This window comes from Stegodyphus dumicola, chromosome 7, assembly GCF_044657685.1.
Source record: "Stegodyphus dumicola isolate Sdum_Otavi_A_Nest chromosome 7, ASM4465768v1".
Lineage (NCBI taxonomy): Eukaryota > Metazoa > Arthropoda > Arachnida > Araneae > Eresidae > Stegodyphus > Stegodyphus dumicola.
Window position 1 is genome coordinate 125,154,368 of NC_140774.1, and position 20,549 is coordinate 125,174,916.

The 20,549-nt window shown below is 34.1% G+C and overlaps 1 protein-coding gene across 3 annotated transcripts in view; it reads right to left on the reverse strand.

Annotated features, from left to right (window-relative positions):
* The window catches only part of LOC118196772 (tyrosine-protein kinase transmembrane receptor Ror2-like), a 452,306-nt gene that overhangs the window by 256,440 nt on the left and 175,317 nt on the right, over positions 1-20,549 (reverse strand). The window contains exon 1 of one of the 3 annotated variants that reach the window (XM_085820795.1): positions 9,453-9,575. The exons of the other annotated variants lie outside the window; for them this stretch is intronic. The gene's annotated coding sequence lies outside the window, so the exon portion shown is untranslated. Of the gene's footprint in view, positions 1-9,452; positions 9,576-20,549 lie in introns of those variants that run through there. 3 annotated transcript variants of the gene reach the window in all.

Below are 20,549 nucleotides of genomic sequence, written 5' to 3' on the forward strand. Positions count from 1 at the left end.
CTTACTAAAAAAATTACATTGTGCATCTTTGTCAAAACAAAAATTAAATTAAACTCACTAAAATACGAGATTAAAATTAATGTTTTCGAGCATTCGGCATATGCTGTAACTGCGCATTTCACCCGAAAAGCATAATATTCACTTATTCATGCATAACGGCTCGAGACGACATACGTAGTCAACGCGTCAATTCTTCGCTGAAACTAAATACGTTCATTCTTACTTCCAATCGGAAATTGAATTGAGAGAAGAAAAAAAAGTTTATTTAATACATAAAGTTATATTTGGAAATTATATAAACTAATCTGTGATTCATGTACAGCTGTAATATTCTATAATTCTTTTAAAGTATAATAGCTTTTACGCACACAGACATACTATATAAAAATATACATATTTTGAAGAAAAACAGCGAACGCGCACCAGGACACACGAGATAGCCTTTTACAGCATTGATGCAGACGAGCATTCCGCAAACACGCACATCTTCCCAACCCCTATCTAGATATCTAGAAATACACACAGCGAGGACACTCCTTAGTCTCCTTAGTTGCTTATTCCCTTCACGAAGCAATAACAACATATTTCTGGGGGCCTCGGTCTTTCAGAGAGGGAAAGGATCTCTTATTGAGTCATAAACATGCCCTCGACGCTCGATAAAGCAACAATCTGAAAAGACATTACTACGCTCACCATGCCAACGACAGCGGGTGGCAGATCAAATATGAGGCCCCCTCCACCCTCAATTCTATCAAAGCAACAGGGGGGACGCCACAAGAATCGAGCATTCTTTATCAAGTGCTGCTATGAAGCTACTTGGCCGTAACCTTTCGCTTCAGTGTGATTGCGTCTCTTCTCTCAGCTTATTCCTGTTGAAGTTTATTTTAAAGATGCATACATTCTTCAAACTTTGCTTTCAAAATTTCCTCATTTTAATGATTTTTGAGAACGCCGTGAAGCACTCTTTGAAGTAAAGATGTTAGTTCGTGAATGCGTTCATTTTATATTAAACGAAGCGAAGATAATCACAATGTTCGTTTACTTTGCAGTTCATAAGACGGTATTTTATTTTGACACCAATGAGAACAAATGAACGCGTAATAATCTTTTTATTCGTAATGTAAATGAAATTATAAGACTTTAAAATCACGTGTTTTACTAGTCTAATACAAAATGCATAACGTCTCGTACAAAATCTAAGCTGCTTAACCCCCTCACTTAGAGTTTATTCTTTACATAAGACTATAGCACCAACTAAAAAACACGATTGCAACATGTACGTCGCAACAACAAACCTAGCGTTCCCAACTACCAGTGAAATAAATTATAATACACTGCAAACTTTGTCCTATCAGAATTTTTTTAAATGCTTGCAGGCACATATACAACACATTGGTAGCGAAAGTATTATAAGGTAAAGGAAATTTAGAATAATGAAAAAGGTAAGAGGCATCTTTAAATTAACCTGCACGCAAATCGTAACCTTTACGGTACTTTTAAAAACCTATTTTATCTATTTATAAGACGAAAGTGCTACTTTCTTGATAAAGCAGCCACCAAAGTCGCACCTTAAAATTTGGCGATTAAGGCAAGCAGTTCTGGCGGCTAACTTCGGTAGCCCCTTCGTACGTTTTGTTTGGTTTTTATGTGATTATGGCAAAGCATCGAGGGCTGCGTGCCTAACAGAAGGGATGCCTTCGTGAAGGACTTTCTAAGGTAAACTATCTCGCATACACGCTACTCATGGGAAAAACCACGAAAACGCCCATGAAGCCAACCCTTTCGCGAGATTCGATTCTCGGACTGAACTAACAGTGTTCAGCGACTTTACTGCTCGGTCGTTGGTGGGCTCAGTCCCTTCGTACGAAAATGCCGAAGAAATAATTTATTAATGTTTTATGGTTATAAGAAAATAAATAAACTTCATTTCTTAAAGTTCCTGAATTCAGATAAATCTAATCTAAAATTATTTTATTTGTTTCGGCCAAATCGAAAAATTGAAACAAAGGCATGTACGGCATTTCACGAATGCAACACTTAAAGGATCAGTATTTCTTATGATAGGTCTAAATAAAGATGTCAAAAATATTTCAATAAGCAAAAAATAATGAATGAAAAGAAACAAAATTTTTGGCGCAGACTGGAAGTTACACAGTGGCAAACTGCTAATCACAAAAATTAAGCCAAAATATATATTTCTAAGAAAACGTTTTTACACATTAAAGTTAGGTTAAATTAGTTAAATATAACGAAAACACACGCGGGCTAGCGGCCTAAGGGAAAGGATGCGTTCGTGGAAGGCTTTGTACGGCAGACTGCTCTGCATTCACATTACGCATGGGTAAAAGCAACTAAGCAGCCAACCAGTTTGCCTGAGATAAGACTGAGGTGGAACTCTTCAGTAACTTTACGCTCGGTGACGGGCCAACAAGAAAGCTGGATATCAGGACCATGTGAAAACACGTTCGTAAATATCTATTTCGGAACACAACATTCATAACTATGGAAAAGTCAAAAACCTGTGATACTTGATCGGAGCTACAGACAGTTTAATAGGCTTACATATTTTAATGCACCAAAGATAACCTGTGGAAAACGGAGTAAAAAAGGTGCAGACAACGGTTATGAAGTACCTCCTCTGACCAGCTGCTTCGATTCCGTTCGCAGCTCCATACATGAAATACATGTTTCTCAGATCCGCCTTTACGTGCCTTTATGCACACACATTTCATTACAAAATGCTAATTTCGGAGCTGTCTACATTTTGCCCATATATTTTGAAATCACCATGCGCATTATATATACTGAATTACTACTACTAATTATAGTAGCCGCGTCTAGGTCAGGGATTTCGATTTAGGTCTGCATCTTTTATACTGGTTATCATGCCTGGAGAAATGAAAATAATGCAGTATCACTTGGTGAAACACATTATTTTGAAGGAAAGTTAATAAGAAAAACCAAGATTCCCTTTTCCAAAATTACTACAAGATAAAAAATATTACTACAAAATTACTAAAAGATACATTCACATATATTTTTATTTTTGAAACTTATCTTAGAATTTTAGGACAGTCTTATATTAAGGGAATCTTATTTCCGATTAAATACGGTTATTTGGTATGAAATGAATTTCCGTTACAATATTTATTATGAAATAAATTTCCGTTGAGAGCAAAGTAACATAATGCACCAGTCACCAAACGGTAAAATTACAAAACACTAGTAGTTTGCCTTGGGTTTGGCTCCCGGGGGTAAAAAAGAGATTTTTTTCAGAAGATTTTTCAAGGCTTTGTTCGTAGGGAAACTTCTCTCCGGAAAACCAGTGGACCCCTGGATACTACCGCTACAGCAGTATTTGTTCTAAATTCGATTGTCGACGAATAGACTGACCGCATACAGTTTTCTCTCAACTTTCGTTTCATATAAGAGCACTACAAACCAGTTTCGTTGAAAATCTTCAACCCGGCACAACCATTCGTACTCCAGTTATCTAAAAAATAACTTACTAAAAGCAGTAGATCGCATACGACATCACTACCAAACAACGCTTTCAAAAGTATCGCATAACCTTTCTTATCAATAGTCTTTTTCGTACTTAGATATTATAGCAACCACTTCAGGTCGACAAAGTATACGTTTCTTCGTCTTATTCAAAGTTTCATCGGCTTTTATAGAAAAAATTATGATTATACTATTTTGCCTTAAATTTGATTTTTACAATTTGTGCTCGTGAAATTTTCCTATAATAGAAGAAACAGAGATGAAATTCCTGGAGTACAATACTTTGCAGCAAAATCCGTAAAAGGGCAATGCCTCAGACTTCTGCTTGCGATTATAGCGATCGCCATAAGATTTCGATCAGAACAAAAGACATAAGCTCGCTTGTAAGAAGTTTTTTTTTTTTTTTTTTTTTCCCGGGGGGGGGGCTTATTTGTTTGTTTGCTTGCTTTTGTTTTTTGCACACATATACGTATTTATGTAATAAATAACTTTTTCCAGCAATGAGCTCACTGACTCTTAACTGACTCGACTAGGCACTACTCACTGACTGACTATCAACTCGCTGGACTCCGCGTACCAGCAGGATTTATATAGCTTTTGGCTTGCGTTCGAGAGCATTCTGGGCCAAGCCACTAAGAATTCGTTCCAGAATTTTCTCCATCCGTCCATAGCATATCGCCAATTTTGTCGCCAAATGGGCGATCCTGCCTTCCTTTGCCATTTTCTGGAAACCCTAATTCAGCTATGCGGGGATGTTATCTTACCGCGTCTGGACATTTCGTAACAATAAGTAGGATTACAACAGTGATAACTGTCCACAAGTCTCAATGTCTGCATCTTACATTGGAGTGTTTATTAAAATTTCACTTTTTTCCTCACAAATCTTATTACAATTATAAATAATCATATTTTATACGGGCATTTGAGGAACAGCTTTAGTATAGCCCACCTTCAAAGTTTGGCGAATTTGGTTTGGCGCCAAAGCAATACGTTGTTTTGAAAAATGGTTGCCATCCAGATTTTCGACGAAACTCCGTGTTTAAAAAAATGGTAGCCATCTTGATTTCACCAGAAATCGTGGATAATAGAAATAAGTTTATGACTATTATACACGGTTTTAAGAGAAAGAAATATTAAGAAATGATTAATAAAAATGATTAAGGTTAAAAGGATGTAATTTTAAAAACAATACCGGAAACCTTTAGCTATTTCACCTTTAATAAATAATTTGGTGTGTGACGTCACAATGTATTCTCCATGCTACGTGTAATGTATTCTCCATGCTACGTGTAATTTGTATTTTCTCTTTAAAAAAAATAATGAATTGTTTATTATTGTAAATTAACATCAAATTCTTTAAATTTACATTTCTGAGCTTAGGCGTAACTGAAAATAAGTATAATAAATTGTTTATATTTAAAATTATCATGATACAGTAAGCGAATTCTACCAGTTATTACAACGATAAAGAACGTCGCAGTCTCTCATACTTGTATTTCATACAGCTTCCATATTTTCAAAGATTTTTAAGCTTTAGCATTTATACAAATAAAAAAAAAGTTTTTTTTAATTAATACTCTGGAACATATCAATTTTATCATATTTACAAATTAACATTTTGCTACGTAACAACATAATCCCTTATATACCAGTAAGTAGACAATTTTCATTATTTTCTAAAAATTTTGAACTTCACATTAATGAAAAACAGGTTCTTAAATTTCTAAATCACATTATATTCTCTGCAGGCAGGCATACTAGAATTCTACACATAAATAAATGAAAAATTTAATTTCTCGCAATGAAAGAAAATATTATAAGAAAATAAATACTACAAATTAGGAACACTAAGCAATGCTTCACATACACACACACATACAGTGTCTCACAAAAATGATGGGACACTTGTGCTTTTAAAAGGAAACTGTAGTAAAATAAATTAAAAAAAAAACATGTAAAAATTTTTTGTGGGTGTGTTTCATAATTAAATTTAGTAACAATTACTACATAACATACATTTTCTCAAAATATTAAAATATCAATTTAATAAAAATACAATTGTTTAGAACGGAGCAAAAAATGGCTCACATAAGTGATGGGACACTTACTTTTCCATCAAATATTTATCCAAAAATTTTACTTTATAAAAGGTTTTAATATTTTGTTGGATTTCCTTTTACTTTTAAAACATGATTTAATCTTCTTGGGATGGATTCGACTAATTTTTTTGCGATTTCTGGAGTGATTTTACCCAATTCTTCTTGAAGCACCGATTTTAATTAATTATCTTTCCTGGGTTTTCTCCACACCAAGATTTTACCGTCAGAATCAAATATATTAAATTTACTCTCATCAGCAAATATAACTTCATTCCAGTAATCAGAATTCTTATTTATGTTGGATTTTGCGAAAGCCAGTCTGAGGTTTCTATTCTTTTCACTCACGAAGAATTTTTTCCCGGCTGCTCTACCGTGATATCCAGCAAATCGAATTACTCTTCCAATAGTCTCAGGATTAACAATTACTCCATATAATGCTTGTAAATCAGCAGCAACTTTGGGAGCACTCATTCTTGGATTTTTTTTAATATTTCAAACGATAATTCTCTTTAGTCCATTGGATAGCTTTGATTGTCGGCCAGGTCTTCTTTATCCTGAATCATATGATTCTTTTTATATCGTTTAATGATATTAAAACCTGTTGAATGACTCGGGTTAACGGTTTCAGCAGTTTCTCTAATAGAATTTCCACGTTCAATATGCAACTTAATCACTAATTTTCGAATTTCAGGCAAAGTTTCTTTTCGTTTAGCATTCATGGTTGCACAGAGATAAAAAACACAAAAATTCCAAAACAAACTGGAGAGAAATACTGCAGACGATTGCGATAAATTATTGCCAATTGCTTTGAGTAAAAATACAAACCCCAAAAAATATTTTTATTGCTTACTTCAGACGATTTTTGTTGCATAGTACGTAGTAGTATCTAATGGTGTCCCATCACTTATGTGAACCATTTTTTGCTCCGTTCTAAACAATTGTATTTTTATTAAATTAATATTTTGAGAAAATGTATGTGATGTAATAATTGTTACTAAATTTAAGTATGAAACACATCCACAAAACATTTTTACATGTTTTTTTAATTTATTTTATTACAGTTTCCTTTTGTAAAGCATAAGTGTCCCATCACTTTTGTGAGACACTGTATTATCAAAGAACTCATATTATCAAGTGCGATTACGATTGCAAACACTACGTATTATAATAATGAGGTAAAAGTTACTTATAGGGTCAAAGTTTACAGTTTTGCTACTGTTGAGTAGATCGTCGGGCTATCGATATATATCGTAAGTCGGAAAGCATTATAAACATATCAAAACCAAAACATTAAAATACAATTTAAATGAAAAATGATGTCTTAAATATAATTCACAATTAAAACAACAATACAAATTTAAAATACACAAACGATATGTTAAACATTGCATATAAAATACATTACATTACAGCTCGTCATCACACATTATCTCATTTTCCTTTGTAAACAACGATCCGTATTCGCCCGAAAAACATCAAAGCTCGGTGTCCATGTACACATCCATCTATTTCCACCTTAAAAATATCAGAGAATTGCACAACCTCGGCATTGCGCACTACATTGGCTTTGCCCATGTACACATTGATCTATTTTCACTTAAAAACATCCTATAATTGCACAAACTAGGCACCGCGCACAACCTCGGCATAGCGCACTACATTGGCTTTGCCCATGTACACATCGATCTATTTTCACTTAAAAAACATCCTAGAATTGCAAAAACTAGGCACCGCGCACAACCTCGGCATTGCGCACTACATTGGTTTTGCCCATGTACACATCGATCTATTTTCACTTAAAAAACATCCTAGAATTGCACAAACTAGGCACCGCGCACAACCTCGGCATTGCGCACTACATTGGCTTTGCCCATGTACACATCGATCTATTTTCACTTAAAAAACATCCTAGAATTGCGCAAACTAGGCACAGCGCGCAACCTCGGCATTGCGCACTACATTGGCTCTGCCCATGTACACATCGATCTATTTTCACTTAAAAAACATCCTAGAATTGCACAAACTAGGCATCGCGCACAACCTCGGCATTGCGCACTACATTGGCTCTGCCCATGTACACATCGATCTATTTCCACTTAAAAAAACATCCTAGAATTGCACAAACTAGGCATCGCGCACAACCTCGGCATTGCGCACTACATTGGCTCTGCTCATGTACACATCGATCTATTTTCACTTAAAAAACATCCTAGAATTGCACAAACTAGGCACGTGCACAACCTCGGAATTGCGCACTGCATTGGCTTTGCCCATGTATATAGCGATCTCTTTTTACTTAAAAATCAGAAATTGAATAAACTCTGCATTGCTCATATACTAAGAAATCTTCTTTCACTTAAAAGAAATCGGAGAATTGCAGAAATTCGCGCATAAGCAACTCCATTGATTCGCGTTGGAAAAAAAAAAAAAAAAAAGTTTCTAGAAAAATTGAGCTTACTACAGGCGAATCAAGATCTTAGCCTAATTGATTTCTCAGCCGTACATTTCTTGCAAATACTACCATTCGATGACTTTTTCTGACTAACTAATCAGCATGGTAGCTTACATTTTTCACAGAAAACGTTATCCTTCAATAATCGACAATCCATCAAAAATCCTCTAAAAAGTTCATACTCTATTGTTAATTCATACATAAAATATCTGTTCCCAAAATTTTACGCTTGTTTGAAAACTCCCACCTTAAATTTTCCTTTATAATCTCCTGATATTTAATTACAACAACACTAACAGCAGTTTTAGAGCAAGCAATAACTAAACGCAAAAATATCACCTCAAGTAGCCAAAAATATATATACAAAATAGTATTCACGGTATCTGAGCGTTAAACAATCGCCAATAACAGTGTTACGAATTATGCATTTAGATATTAATTTTAGTAGAATTCTAATTTAAAATGTTGTATTTCCTCCTGCAACGCAACGTGAGACAAATTTTAAGAGAAATCTATACCGGAAAAGTAAGAATACAGGGCACGTGCATTAAACTTTGAGTAAACGGATATGTCGGTAATTTGTATTGAAATTGAATAAATGTAACTGACTACTAAATTAGCTGTAACCGTAATTCCATCCTCTTGTTTACATTGCGTTTGGCGAATAGTATGGGTTACCAGATCATATCATTTATCGCCGCTCTTGGTGATATTTTTTTGTTTAAAATTCCAGGTGGGCTATACTAAAGCTGTGCCGGCATTTGATATATTTTCGACTGCTTCATGAAACAAGAGATCCACGTTTAATAATTTTCGCATGTTAAAATGGATCATAGCAAACAGATATTTATCAGAGAATATTGTTGAAATTAATTTTCACTAGAAATGCTTAAGATAGAAATCCATATAAAAGTTATAGCCTAAATTCCCTCAGCGAAATCTGATCTTTATTTTTTGGAGAATTCCCCTCTATATAAATAATAATGTGACAGACACTTTCCAAGATAAACAATCCTATTTTAATAATGCAAAACTGAGCATAATAGTATAAAAGTGAAAATTCCCGAACACTTATCTAAAGAAATTTGCATGAAGCTTAAAATTTGAAAGCTTCTTTAAGAAAAGGGAGGAAATTTTCTGACAGAATTGGATGAGACAAACAAAACCCCACCTTCTTCACTTGATTTATGAGACATGCAAAGATCTTACGCTTAAAAATTCATAAAACTAAAAAAACAATCTGGCAGAGATGGTTTAATAGTTTATTCTGCAACGAATTTTCTCGACTTTTCACTCTAAACTGTATCCAAACATTAATCTCCTTTTTTTATTATCGATTCTTTAATATTTCAGACTTTTAGTTAATGCAAAAAAAATACAAACGGAAAAAAGTTTACCTCATCGGTTTCCCATAACTCAAAACTTGATCCTTTGGGTATGTCACTTTCATTCATTCGGTAAGCGGTTTATAATTGATTCACTACCTAAAAGGAAATAAACTCGTTTTCTTTTTCCATTCAAACTACTACATACAAAAGCCCATAGGATTTGCGGACGTGAATAATTTTATTTCAGATATCTTCGTGGTCGAAAGAACGTGAAAGTAAACTAGATTTTAACTGTAGGTTTCAGCTGCCAGATGTTTAAACTTTTTACGCAAATTCTATTCAAGAGAGAAAAATGCCAAAAAAAATTATGGTTTTTATCTTTTACATACATAATCAAAATAAAGCCCTTATTTTGAGCACAGCTATTTAATTGTTTCGGTTTAAAGATATTTAAAATAAACATAACTTTTTAAGAACTGGCGAATGTTACAAACAAATCAGCGGTTGTGTCAACGCACTTCAACCTTAAAGTTATACTCTAGGCTTTGGCAAAGCTGTTGTTTTTTTAATTTACAATATTAAAAAAGAATGGCGAAAATACGTCATGTTTTTGCACTGAGGTAGATTGCTTGTTTTATTTGGATTACTTAACTGGAATGTCTGCTTTATTTTAATTACGCATTCCGTTTTTTATGTTTTTTTTTACTGACTAAATGAATGAAATTCTGATTTCGCAACAGCAACCGTAGATGACAAAGCAGAAATGCAAACAAAAGACTAAGAATAACATTAGCAAATAACAATACTCTCACATATTAGTGCAACCATCTCGGAGTAGTGCGGCGATTTTTTATTGAAGAAAAAGGAATAAGGACTTAATATTGCAAAAACAAAATTACAAAATGCATACAAATTATTACATAGATATTCCAAGTTTTAATGAAGAATTTCAAGTTTTAATGAATTATAAATCAATAAACTTAATCGCAAGCGGTTACCCCCTCCGTACTTTTGCTCTATAGCGGGAATTGTGGAAAAATCCCCCAAATGATTTATATATCGCCGTTAGAGGGCGCTTCGCTTCTGAAAAGGAATGTTAGTTTTTAGTTTGCGACGTAGTTAGTTAGCAGTGAACCTTCGATGCAATCAAAGTTGCTTTGTAAATAAAATGATTATTTTTGTAGATTGTTGAAGTATTTCACTTCATTTAGAATTAGAACCACCTTTCGCAATATGGTGCATCGGTGCCGAGAACCTTTGGCCAATTTAGAAGTTTGTGTTTTTTAATTTTGGATATCATTTTATGCGAAGACAGCCAAGGTAAGCCTGTATTTTCTATTTTTATATAATATGGAAGATCTTATTGCTAAACTGAAATCGAAACGAAAGGTATTGAGGACCGGAGTGTCCAAGATATTAAAGAAAATTGAAACCGAACTGAATAAAGATGATAGTAGTATAAATGTAAATGTATTAGAAGAAATTTTAGACCAGTTAAACGAAAAATCAAAATCCTTGAGCAATTTAGACGCTGAAATAGAACGAGAATTAAAAGTCGAAGAAGACGAATTTGAACTTGAAATCTCATCCGCTTTAGAATATGAAGAGAAAATTCAAGTGTGGCAGTTTAGAGGAAAGAAAAAGTTGAAAGAGTTGAAAAAGTTGAAAGAGTTGAATAAGTTGGAAAATTCGGACAATGCAAATAGAGACATTTCTAATGAAACCGTTACAGAATCCCAAAACGAAAGTAACAAATTCACTCGTCTTCCAAAATTAACGATCTCTAAATTTTATGGTGATTCTTCGGATTGGTTAGAATTCATAGGTCAGTTCGAAAATGCGATTGATAAAAATCCGAATTTATCAAAAATAGAAAAATTAATTTACTTAAAAAGCTTTCTTGGTGGCTCAGCCGCCAAAGCTATTTCTGGTTTCGCTCTCATCGAAAATAATTACGAAGCTGCTCTTGAACTGTTACGTTCCAGATTTGGTCAAAAGAACATCTTAATTAATTCGCATTTAGGACAACTCTTAAGTACTTCACCTGTTAGAAATCCTAATGACATAAACGGATTAAGAAAACTTTTAGATCACGCCGAAGTACAGATAAGAAATCTTGAAGCATTAAAAATAGACTCTGATACCTACGGAAATCTCTTAACGCCTTTAATTTTGAAATTACTTCCTAATGAATTCGTTCTTGATTATAGCCGAAAAATTAAAGACGAAAATTGGGATTTAAAAGGTTTGTTAGCCTTTTTGAGGAACGAAGTATTCAGTAGAGAACGCTCGGCTTCTGTTAATTATAATTCTAGAGAAAAATATTCACGATTGGAAAAGCATTTGCCCTTCAAACATAAACATTCTCCAGCCATAACGAGCAAGCCGTCTACAGTTGAGTTATTAGCGGCGTCATCCGAATCGCAGTGTCTGTTCTGCGGGAACACAAATCATAAATCTGCGGATTGCGAAATTTTAAGTGTAGAAAAGGAAAAAGAGATCTTAAAAAGTGAATCGCGGTGTTTTTTATGTTTGGGTCGGTTTCACCGGATCCAAAATTGTAAACAAAAAATAAACTGTGCCTTCTGCTTTAATAAACACTCGAAAGCCATTTGTTATTCATTCCATCAGAAAAAAGATAATGAAAAACCTGAAAAGAATCGGATTCGAGCGTTATTTCCGCTGTTTCGTCATATAATTCCGATGAAAATAGATCTAATAAAATATTATTACAAACGGCTTCTGCATTGATCCGAAATAATGATAAATTTGAAAATGTCAGAATTCTTTTTGATAATGGCTCAATGAGATCTTTCATAACTAAAGATGTATCTACTAAAATGGAACTTCCGATTGTTAGAAAAGAATCACTTTCTGTTTATTCCTTTGGTGATAAAAGTGCGTTAGAAAAAACCTTTAATGTTGTTAGAGCAAAACTAGAAAATGTAAACGATCCTAATCTTAATATATATATTGAGCTTCTTGAAACCGAAAATATATCCAATACTGTTATCTCTCCTCCAGATTTGAACTTTGCTAAGAAAAATAAAATTTTACAAAATTTACAATTAGCAGATTGTTGTAGAAAAAGTGACAAAATTGATATTCTCATAGGGGTAGATTTCTACTATTCTATAATTACTGGTAAAATTAAAAGAATTTCAAGAAATGTAGTAGCCACAGAATCTTTATTTGGGTGGTGTTTGCAGGGTAAAGTAAATAATGATCATAGTGAATTATTAACTATGAAAGTAATTGTAAATGAAAACTTGATATCAGATCAGTTACAACAGTTTTGGAAGCTAGAAAACTTGGGTTTGGAAAGTGATACTCAAAACGACAAAACTGTTGATTTAGAAATTATGAAATCTTTCGAATCTGATATCAGGTATAAGAACAGCAGATACCAAGTAAAATTACCTTGGAAACCGAATTCAAAACATTTAATGGAAGATAATAGGGATACAGCACTTGAAAGATTTAAGAAATTGAGTAACAAATTTAAAATTGATAACTCTTTGTTTGTTCAATACACAGAGGTTTAAAGGATTACGAGTTAAAACATATTACTGAACCAGTTCAAGAAGACAATCAAAATGATAAAACCCTATTTTATTTACCTCATAGAGCAGTCATCAGAAATGATAGAGCAACAAGCAAACTAAGAATAGTTTATGATGCTTCAGCCCATAAACCAAAAACACTTTCTCTAAATGACTGTTTATACACTGGTCCGAACCTATATCCTGATATTTTTGATTTATTGATAAAATTTAGACAAAATTCGATAGCCTTTACAGCGGACATTACACAAGCATTCTTACAGATAGAGTTAAATAAAGAAGACAGGGACGTTACACGATTCTTTTGGAAAGATGATCCTAATGATAACAATGAAAGTTTGAAAACCTTTAGATTTACAAGAGTTTTGTTTGGAGTAAAATCTAGTCCCTTTCTTCTAGCTGCTACTATTAAGCATCACCTTCAAAAATATTCAGAAATATATCCTGAAACAGTAGAACTCTTAAACAACTACCTGTATAGACTAGAAGAGAAACACGCTAATGTGACAATCAAAATCGTAAAAAACAACCTTATATTTAGCGTAGGTATAATGAAACACTCAATCGATTTCGAGGGCAGCTTAAAGGTCCCTCCTCATCAGGAGAAAGAATTACATAGAAAGAAAAAAATAGGAATCACAGAAACACGTGGTGCTTATCAGCACTGCACGCGGTTATAACTAGATTTTTAATCAGAGTTGCACTGGCCGCCTACTTTTACTGAGCCAGGCTGTCTGAACAAGCATAAAGAAATATTAGCGAAGTTAAAATAGGGAGCGAGGGGCAAATGCACATTACGCTCAAAATCTGAACTTCAAATAATGGAAAGCAACCACTGAACGGATTTTTATACCCTCTGGTAGTACCAAGTGCGAGGAGGTAACGCCATCTATCGGCAAAAATAATTGAATTAAGACAGTAGAATTTTAAAGGCATTAGGAAGGACTGGATTGGACTTCAAATCATTAACTAAACTTTCTAAATCTTTGTGAATGTGAAAAGCCTCAAGAAAATCCAATTCGCCTATGGAAGAAGCCTTTTGGATGATTTTTGCAGACCCAAAATCAAAATTATGATTTTGATTTTGATTATGATTATGATTTTGATTTTGATTTTGGGTCTGCAAAAATCATCCAAAAGGCTTCTTCCATAGGCGAATTGGATTTTCTTGAGGCTTTTCACATTCACAAAGATTTCGAAAGTTTAGTTAATGATTTGAAGTCCAATCCAGTCCTTCCTAATGCCTTTAAAATTCTACTGTCTTAATTCAATTATTTTTGCCGATAGATGGCGTTACCTCCTCGCACTTGGTACTACCAGAGGGTATAAAAAATCCGTTCAGTGGTTGCTTTCCATTATTTGAAGTTCAGATTTTGAGCGTAATGTGCATTTGCCCCTCGCTCCCTATTTTAACTTCGCTAATATTTCTTTATGCTTGTTCAGACAGCCTGGCTCAGTAAAAGTAGGCGGCCAGTGCAACTCTGATTAAAAATCTAGTTATAACCGCGTGCAGTGCTGATAAGCACCACGTGTTTCTGTGATTCCTATTTTTTTCTTTCTATGTAATTCTTTCTCCTGATGAGGAGGGACCTTTAGCTGCCCTCGAAATCGATTGAGTGTTTCATTATACCTACGCTAAATATAAGGTTGTTTTTTACGATTTTGAGCTACCTGTATGTTGATGACATTATTGGTGGTCACCAAAATTTAGAACAAGCCCTGAAAACAAGTTTAGAAATTGTGAACATTTTTAATGAAGCTAGCATGTCACTACATAAGTGGCATACTAATTCCAAAGAACTCAAAGATATTTGGCATCGCAAAGAATTTTCGATGCAAGAATCTCCTGAAGTTGTCCCGATCAAAGTGTTAGGAATTAATTGGGATACGGATAATGATAATTTTTATTTTGACACTCAGCACTTGACAAATTTCATTTCCTCGTCAATCAACTCAAAACGTTTTCTATTGCAAACCGCAGGCCGTATTTTTGATCCTGTCGGATTTTATGGCCCTTTCACTATAAGAATAAAGTGTCTGATTCAGGAAATCTGGTCTGCCAAAATTGATTGGGACGATGAACTGCCACCTGATCTTAGTTATAAATGGAAAGCCTGGTACGAAGAAATTGAAGAACTGAACCACCTCAGAATTCCCCGCTACTATTTAGAAGGAATATTAGATGCAGATGTGAAACAAACAGAACTCCATAGCTTTTCTGATGCTAGTTTGAAAGCTTATGGATGCGTGGTATATCTGAGAATAGTTTTGAACAATGGAACTTTTCAAACAGTTTTTGTTGCTTCCAAGAGTAGAGTTGCACCTCTGAAATCCCTTACACTTCCTAGATTGGAGCTTTTGGGTGCGCTTTTATCCGCTAGATTGAGTGATAAAATAGCAAAATCTTTAAAATACGAAGTAATCCCCTTCCACTGGACTGATTCTCAAATAACGTATTTTTGGATTCAGGGATCTCCCGAAAGATTTAAATCTTTCATCAAAAACAGAGTTTATGAAATTCAGAAACTAACTGAAAGCAATAATTGGCATTATTGCCGTGGGAAAGATAACCCCTCCGACCTCATATCACGAGGAACTACTGTTGCTAATTTAAGAAATTGTTCACTTTGGTGGTTTGGACCAGAATGGTTGCAAAACAAACATATAGACTGGCCAGTTCAACCGAAGTTTGACGTGGGAAACGATAAGCAACTAGAATTCCGTAGTAAGATATCTGTTTATGACGTTGTTGTGAAAAGAGATGATCAACTATTGGATATAACAAAATTCAGTAATGTGCTGAAATATCTCAGAATTATGGCATGGGTTAGACGTTTCGTTGCTAAGGCAAGAAAACTGCCTGCTAATAGTGGAATATTAAGTGCTTTTGAAATTCAGGACACTGAAATTTTTTGTGTTCGTAAAGCCCAGATGGATTTCTTCACACCTGAAATTAAGGCTCTTCAATCTAACAAGTCAATTTCTCCAAGCTCTGATATATTCAGCTTGGCACCGTTTCTTGATGAAAATAAAATTCTTCGAATTAAGGGAAGATTAGAAGAAACCGAATATACAGTTGACGAGAAGCATCCAGTTCTTCTTCCTAAAGATTCCAAATTTACTGAATTAATTGTAAAAAGGGAACATAATAACGTTCTGCATGCGGGAGTTGCAGCAACTTTAGCCAAACTAAGACAGAAATTTTGGATTCCTAAAAGCCGTCAGTTGGTAAAGAAAGTCTTAGGGAACTGTTTAATTTGTCGGAAATACGCAGTAAAACCAGCGAAACAAATGACAGCTCAGTTACCTAAAGATCGAATTGTTGAAACTCCACCTTTCTATGTTACAGGCGTGGATTTCACAGGTCCAGTTTACATCAGGTCTGGAAACGAAATTCAGAAATCATACATCGTATTGTTTACGTGCGCTGTTACACGAGCGTTACATCTAGAACTCATTTCCAATATGTCTGCAAACAAATTCATTTTATCTCTCAGACGTTTCATTTCGAGAAGAGGAAACTGTCGCACCTTTTATTCAGATAACGCGAAAACTTTCAAATATGCTGCCAAAGATTTACAGTATTTTTACAGCATAATTAAAGGTACAGAGTTTCAAAATTTTCTAGCAAATGAAGGCTTGACTTGGAAATTTATCGTCGAGCTTGCTCCATGGTGGGGGGCTTTTTATGAACGCCTTATGAAAACCATAAAGGAACCGTTGAAAAAGATATTAAGCAGAGCTCAACTGAATTTTGAAGAATTTATGACTGTGTTGACAGAGGTCGAAAATATTGTGAATAGACGTCCTTTGACCTACGTTTACAACGATTTACATGAACCTGAACCGCTTGCACCGTCTGATTTTCTATTGATCGGACATAAGGATGAATATCCATACAACTTTGCTGAGATCCTGAATAACTCTCTAACAAGAAAGAGTCTAATAAAACGAAAAGAATATCAGACAACACTTATAAAACAGTTTTGGAAAAAAATGGAAAAATCAGTATCTTCTTGAGTTGAGAAATGCTCACTTCTTCGGTACACCAGAAGCTAAGAAAAATCTTAAAATTGGTGATATAGTTTTACTTGAAGGAACAACTAAATCTAAGTTCCTCTGGGATTTAGGTCGAGTAATTCAAGTCTTCAAAGGACGTGATGGTCTTGTACGATCATGTGTGGTAAAAACTAAAAAAAGGGACCTTAAGAGACCTGTACAATTGATATACCCCCTTGAATTATCAGACTGAAAATGAACTAAATTTGTAACCTTTTAATTTTACTTCTTATATTTCATATTCACTAACATTAATTTTAGATAATTAGTTTAGTTATTACTAATAATTTACTGTTTGTAATTTGAATTAATATTTACGTATTGAGTAACATTTGAGTTGATGCAGTTAACTATATTTGTTTATTTTATAGAATTTCCTTTTGCAGTTTATATTTACTTACATCAGTTGAATGTATTTGATATGTAAGTTGCTTTCTTATATTTTATTATTTGTATGCTGAAATAGTGATAATTTTTGCAAAAATTATCAGGTGGGGAGTGTGGAAAAATCCCCCAAATGATTTATATATCGCCGTTAGAGGGCGCTTCGCTTCTGAAAAGGAATGTTAGTTTTTAGTTTGCGACGTAGTTAGTTAGCAGTGAACCTTCGATGCAATCAAAGTTGCTTTGTAAATAAAATGATTATTTTTGTAGATTGTTGAAGTATTTCACTTCATTTAGAATTAGAACCACCTTTCGCAATAGGAATTGCGTGGCGACCGCTATACCAGATTCAAAGAAATTGTTTCCGATTTTGCAGAAAAATTCCTACAGAAATTTTACGTACGTTGTTCCATTAACGGAAAATCCTCCAACAGCATATTAAAACTAAGAAAATAAAATATAGAGTCTTAAAAACACTGAAATTTGGAATTAAAAAAAAATAAATAAGAAGAATCACGCACGAAAGTTGCGCTCAAATTTCCTTGAGAATTTTGCGACATTAATTAATATGGTTGAGTTAATGCGTTAAGTACCAAAATAATAAGTATCTTTCCGATTTAACGGCCTCTATCTATGAAAAATTAAGGTTGGTTATAGCGAAATGAAGGAAACATTATTATCACAAACCGTTAGCGTAAAACAACGCTGTCTAAGTAAAATACAAAAAAGGGAAAGATGACTCCGCAGGTTAATAGCAATAATATCAGATGATTTCACAATATTTGACAGTTGTCCTCATTGTTGTTATATGCAATAAATAGTACTTAACTGAACTGTAAGTGATCTAAAACAAAAAAAAATAAAAATCTTTTGCGAATGATATACTGTTGTTAAATCATTCGCGAAAGTAAATTGCTCAGCCCCCCTCCCCCAAAATAAAAAGTCATTAATTCTCTGTTTCTTACCGACTTCTTTATCGACATACAAGGAACAAAAACACCGTTCTTTTGTTTTGTAGTTAATTCTTTCTGTTTTCGAATATTTACTTAGGTAACCAAATAAACTTTCACTCCGGGTTAAAATGCTCGAAAATACAGGCAAAGTCATTTCCTACTAATTATAATATTGATTTTTGCACGTTTCTGTGTTTTTAACAGTATTAGGATTAAATATGATTGTGAGTTAATTGTAGACAGCGTCCTTGGTAAAGATCCCAGTAGATACAGTCTACCACTTTCAACAGTTGATGGCTCCCTACAGCCGCACAGTCAGCTTAAAACCGAGCACGGCAGAGTAGAGAAGTAAGGATGTCATTTCAGAATAAAGCATAGCATTGGACCAAGACACATCGCGCTTTCGTTATTGAAGCGTATTCCAAAAGTTGCGACAGCAGTTCAACACTGGGAGGCATACCAGAACGGCACACCATTTGGAGGTGGATTAATCAATTTCATGCTACCGCAAGTGCCACGAATCTGAAGCTACCGGGAAAGCCGACAACAATGCGGACACCAGAAGACATTGATAGGGTACGGAATGTTATTAAGAGCAGCCCTAGTTATTCACTCATGCTGCAGTTTTACACTTGTCAGACAAAAGTGTATGCTTCATTCTCCACGTCGATTAACGTTATCATTTGTATAAAATGCTAGTGACCCAAAAGTTCTTTCCACCACGAATATGCCTCCCGGAAAAAAATTCAGTACAGAAATTATCAGTCACCTGCGGACATCGTCTTTGGTAAAGGGTAGGTGGACGAGAACATGGATATGCTTCCCAATGTGATTATGTCGGAGGAGGCCCACGTTGAGCTTGGCAGGCCATATCAGAAAACAAAATATCAAAACACTGAATCCACGGAAACTTACTCCCTAGTGAAAAGGTAGCGGTTATTCGCAGTGTTTCGGCTTGCGTGGTTCGGACCCTACTTTTTTCAGAATTATCACGGAAACGCAGTCATAGTCAATACGGAACGTTACAACTACTGATGACTTTCTTGATCCGTCAAATTACAGAGACAAAGCATAGATTAGCGATCAGTTTATTTCCAGCAAGATAGAGCAAATGCTCATACGGCTCGAGACATGATGGCAATGTTACGTACGATAACAGCATACAGAATCACCTCACGTTTTACGGATATACTGCGGACCCCTGATTTGCGTACTTGCGATTTCTTTCTGTGGGGATAAATCAAGAACCGAGTGTTTGTGTTCTCGATTTAGACAGAGATTCTGAAGAGTTCAATGCCACCTGAAATGCTAGTGAAAATAATGGACAGTTTCGTTCGAGATTCTATTAGTGCATTATAACGGACGGTGGTTATCTCAGAAATGTAATTTTCAAAAAATAAACAAAACATAAAATGGCATTATGCTAATTATCAGTTAACACCCTCATACTTTACATTCCCTATGGAGTATAAAGTAATAAAACGGTAGGTTAATTCTGCCTGACCCTGTATTACTGCGATTAATTCCGAGTTGAATATAATATTAAAAAATAATAACAATACTGCTACTTTTTGAAATCTCGAGGAAATGCTTTTAAAACATATCTTCACTGCATTCCTGTAGTGAAAATCAAAACAAAATTTGAAATTTAAAAATTTAAATACTGAATTTATCTATTTTTAATACTGCATATAACTAGAATTATATAATATTAATTTAGGACTGAATTATAATTCAAATTACGTACACATAATGAAATTTATCAAAAGGAATACATACCATGTAAATAAATTTCCCACTTCATAAAACGATAAGTAGGAAAACAGAACATTTCTTTCATTTCTTTAGATATTAGCTTCCATGCGTATCTTCATGCAGAATAATTCAACTAACTATCAAAACTAATTCATTTAACCAATCAAAATAAGTTAATTAACTGTTGAAATCCAGTTGCGATACAGTCGCATAAAGTTTTATATCACATAAATTAAAAGAAATACTTAAAACAGAGTTCACCGACGTGGAAAATTCAACTTGATGTTTTTACAATTAATTTTACTAGAAATAATCTCTTTGATGTTTAAATTTTACGCCTTATTTAATCTTTCTGTTTAACATAAATACGAAAATATTTACTGTAATTTAAAATCATATCTATTAATACATTTATCAGAGGATTAAAAATATCTAATATTTTTCCTTTCGCA